Consider the following 5258-nt stretch of genomic DNA (forward strand, 5'->3'; position numbering starts at 1 on the left):
CCCCCCACCACACACACACACACAAAAATTATCCTAAGCTTTTCTGTGGCGCAATTTATAAGAAGATAATGAAGTCTTAATAAAAAAAAAGGGCTTACGCTTTTTTATTAATGAAGTCTTAATAAGTGTTCTCTAAAATATAAAGTAAATGGGCTTAGGCTTTTTTTGGAATAAAAATGGCCAATTAAATTAATTAAATCTCAATTAATTAATTAAGAAAAAATAATATTGTAGTTGATCTTAAAATAATAGCCTAATTTTTTTTTTTATATTTTTGTTTGCGCGCGCGTGTGTATATACACACACACACACACCTTATGTATATTATATAAAAAAATTATATACCTTTTCGGCTATCTAATGTAAATAGTTTTTGGCGCGAGCTAAAACTGGAAAAAAAAGCCTAATAATTAAATTGGTGAAATTAAAAAATAGCGCGGTAATTGAAAAACAACCATAGTTTCAAAAGTAATCAAAATTTAGCCACTTTTCATGTAAAGATAAATCTAAACGAAAGCACTGTTCAAAATCCGGAAAATATTCCAGCATAATATACAGGAGTTCGAATTTTTTACATGTGAACTTCTAGCATAATATACTCGAGTTCCTGCATAATATACTGATGTTCCAGCATAATATGCTGGAAGTTCATACACATGTGCTCCAATCTCTAGTATATTATGCTGGAGATTTTCGTGTACTGGAGTTCCAGCATAATATGCTGGAAGGTCATACGCAGTTGCTTCAATCTCCAGTATATTATTTCGGAGCTTTGAGTGTGCTGGTGTTCCAGCATAATATGCTGGAAGTTCATACACAGGTGCACCAATCTCCAGTATATTATGCTGGAATTTTCGTGTTGCAGCAAAATAGTAACTTTTTTCCGATGATTTTGCAAACGTTGGCTATTTTCCAATTACTAGTCCGAAAACTGGCTAGCCCATGCTATTTAAGACAAGCCCGTCTAATCCGTAGCTTCTAAGAAGGAACGATAACCTAGACTTGCCTAGATGATATAACAAAATGCAACTAAAAACCACATGATTTGGTAGTTAATAGACATAGTTCAACAAAAGAAAAAAATAAAATGAAAGAGTTTAACAAGCTATGTTTTGACATTACAGCAAATTTGGCCTAATGCCACACTAATTTTAGACAACGCTTGATAAGTGTTGCCAAATATATTTACGGGCACGCTTTTTAAGGTGTAGCCTTTTCTGAGGGGTTTAGGCCACGGATTTTAAGCCACGCTTGTAAAACGTTCTTTTTAAATATAAAGGCTACACTTTTTAAGTGTTGCCAAATGTAAAAATATTTGGCAACACTTATTCCATATATTGTAACGCTTTTGAACAGTGCTCTTTATTCATCCTAAAAGCCACTCTTTATAAGCGTGCTGTAAAAATTTTAATAAAATTTCTCCCAAAATTTTCCCCCCATTATTTCACCTACTGAAAATTTCCCCCCATTACTTCTCCTACTGAAAATTTCCCCCCAATTCTAAAAAGGCAAAGAAGACCGCTAAAAAATATTTTCCCAATGAAATTTTCTCAATCCTGCATCATAGCACCACCATGTATGTTGCTTCAAGGCCACCTGCAATGTTACCCTATTTCACTATCGAACTCCTCGGTCGGCTAGCAGCGATCAAGTCCATCATTCACTTCAAAAACTGAGTTAAGGCATTGAAAGAAACTGAGATGGTCTTGCACTGAGTCGACCGCAACACCCACTCAAGTTGCCGCCATCGACTTCCTGCCCCCTTTTTTCCTTTATTGAAATGGTTCACTCTGCTTCCATCACTTTTATGTGTTTATCTTGTCAAACCCACTTCTTTTAATCTCTTTACTAATATTTTTTTGGGTGTTTAAATGCTTATATTTTAAGATTTAAACATAATTTTGGTACATATTTTTGGTGTTATACCCTAAATCTTGATAGATTTGAAGTTGTAAAATAAAAAGCCCTAGCTGCACTTGAAGGTTTGTTTAAGGGCTGGTCATGCTTTTTTTCCCTTAATATTTTCAGTCCTGAGAGGCTAATCATAAAAAAATTCTTTTGACCAAAAAGAACTGTTTTTGTTGTTCTTTTAAGACCTTCCCTAAAAAAAATTCATTCTTTTTGTTTCTTTTTAAAGATCTTCCTAACGTTATCCGTTAATTTTTAAACGAAAAGATTTGTCCTATTATAACATAAATTAGTTTGCGTTCAATTTTTTATGTGCCTAATGGTTTTGGAAACCAACTCAAGATGTAATATTGAAGTGTGTTCAATTTTAGGGAGTTTACGTAGGAGTGAGACTAGTAGACCTGACCATCAACGACACCGGTGGAAGAGTTGGAAATGCTTCTCTAGAGGAGAATGGAGATAGGTGAGGGTTTGATTTTGTACAAAAGAAACTTTGAGTCTCTTGTGTGCATTATTTGATGTTCGTAGATTTAAGGGGGATGGGTGGTAAGAACGAAAAATTTAAAGTAATCCAAATTAGGATGTGAACTTGTGGCTTCCGCTATAACCAAAAAATGAGTATTCATAATATTCTTTTTGCACAACCTCACGAGGCTTCTTTAGCTTAAGTAAATGTCATATCTATGACTAAAAGCTACATGGCATATGCAAGAAATTAAATCTTGATTGATTTTCTCTTGATGAAGTTGATGGTCCTAGTATTTTCCTCTTTGGTCAATATCATTAATAAGAATGATATAATTATATATCTTTTTTTTTTTTTGGTTTTCATCTCAAAACTTCTTTCTAGAAAAAAAAATATGTTTCCTGATTAGCTTGTGTTTGTTTTTTTAATCCTTTTTCTTTCCTTTGGACATATGCTTGCTCACTACTACAAGGTTTTATACTGGATAGGTATGAATATGATATTATTTTTATATAGGTATGAAAATGTTATCATTTTGGGAAAACTCAGGTATGCTTTGATTTTTTAGTCATTGTTTGTTTTGTTATGGTGACAGTCTGATAGAGATTGTTCTTGTGGTATTGTGATATTACCTTTTAGTTGCTAGCATCTACATTTCTTTTCATACTGAGATGCCTCCATGATCTTCACACTATTTCTATTCAAACAGTAAATTGTCCTCCATTATTATCAAAAGCTGTGTTAATATCAGACTTTCTGAATCAAGTAGCTGATATTTTTACAGTGCAACACTCAAATTTTTTGATATGAGAAATAATCTACATTAGTAATCTAACTTATATTATTAGGTTCCTTTATTTATCCATGCATGAGAACGTATCTTAGCTAGAGGAATTACCAAATGGTTACATGTTTTAGTGATTTTGTGATTTTAAATACTTGAAACTAGTTCTGCTATTCTTTCTTTCTTCTTCTTATGTTCAAAAGAATAAGTATCTTTTTAAGTGTTCCAAGCAGAAGTGTGTTGTAGGATTATGAGTGAAATGTAGGTACTTGTCTGTGTAAGACTAGTACATTTTGTAGTATTGAGTTGTGGTTATTCATTAACGTATTCAGGAAGCTTACTTGATGAGTTTTAGTGTGAGTTGGACTTTCCCTTGATATTTAGGTTGTTGGTTCTGTAATCACACGAAGAAGAGGTGCACATTGGCAAATATGCGCAAAGCAGAGAAATGCACTCGACAAGGTTACTTAGCAATAGCTGGCATTCTTCTATTCAACCATATAATTGTTTTATCTTTTAAGCTTCTTGCCAGTAGAATTATAAAATATATGTTATTGTTGACCTGAAACTCAGATTTTACTCACAAGTTCTTTTCTCTAAAATCAGTGCTCCATCATAACACCAGTTCAACTTCATTAGCATGTTTTATGTTTTCATACCACCTGAAAATTAGAAATTGATGTATGTTTCATACTACTTGTAAGTTTATGCATTTATGTATAGCATTTTTACGTTTTTCCATTTTTTCACATTGGTTCTGCATTTTTTTCACTTAAAAGATTTTCAAATTTTTTAAGATTACGATAGTCATTTAATCTCATTCCTTAGCTCATCTCCGAGGATATTCATAGGGCAAAGTGTAAAGCATCTTACCTAGATATCTGTTAAATCAAATGAATTATTTTCATGTACATAGAACATACAATTTTCAAGTATCATGCAAGAGAGGCCACAAATGCATTCAAAAATTACTTCTTTCTAACAAAGATAGGGTGTACGAATACCTTCGAAATGTCATCTTCTATGTTGATAATGGTTTTGCATCTGCATCATGATTGCGTTGAACTTGGGATTCCCTAGTGAGAAGTGTGCTAAGTCGGATAGTTTGCTATTACATATTCAATCAAAAGCTCACTATTAAGGTTTTAGTCCTAAATGACGAGGCCAACGTAAACAGGATTGTATAAAGTTACTCGCTCAGGGTAGTGTAAAGTGCTCTTTGTCAACTACTCACTGAAACTTGTAAGAAATTATTCTGAAATAGCATGAATAAATATGTTGTATAGGTGTTTCTATTTGTCCCCTCATCCATTGTCTCCTGCTTTGATAGTGTTACGTTTACTCTGTTAAGTGTTGTGTTTTTGATTATTGAAAATATGAGTGAATTTTTTTAATTTGACTTTTTACTTGCATACTATTGGTTTATATCTAGCTTGAATTCCATTTTATATGTACAGGATAAATTTGGGGATTGGTGGCCTAAAGTCAAATTGATTTATCGGAAGAAAATGATGAAGAGTTATGGACAATTATGATGTTTGTGATACACTATGAACATATACAATTTTGTAAAGTTAATGGCCAACGGGCGCCTTGAAGCAATTGATTTTATTATTTGATTTAGTATATGAAATATTTATTTTTTTGAAGTTCATTACAAGTATATGCATTTGAATGATTTTTTGTTACTTCTTAGTGAATTAAATTAATTAATGTATTGCTTGAGATCTCCATACTAAAGTTTATTTATTTTGAAATAAATGTGATTATCGAATATATGTAAAAAAAATGTAATTTTTTAAACACAAAATTGCAGCTTGAATATTAGTTAAAATATGATAATTGTCACGCTTCACGACCCCAAACCGGCCCGGTCGTGATGGCGCCTCTTGTGAAGACAAGGCCAGCCGACACAACATCCATATTAACCCTTTAAACATTAAGAGTCATTTTTATGCCTTTAATTAAACAATACTTCATAATATAAGTCTACATAAACAGTGCGAAAATAATATACAAGTCCGACATCGGGGTGTCATTAGCCATGAGCATCTACTAAGGTCTGAATATTACGAAAATAGTCAAAGTGTACAAAGTACA

This window comes from Nicotiana attenuata, unplaced genomic scaffold (genome assembly GCF_001879085.1).
Source record: "Nicotiana attenuata strain UT unplaced genomic scaffold, NIATTr2, whole genome shotgun sequence".
Taxonomy (NCBI): Eukaryota; Viridiplantae; Streptophyta; class Magnoliopsida; order Solanales; family Solanaceae; genus Nicotiana; species Nicotiana attenuata.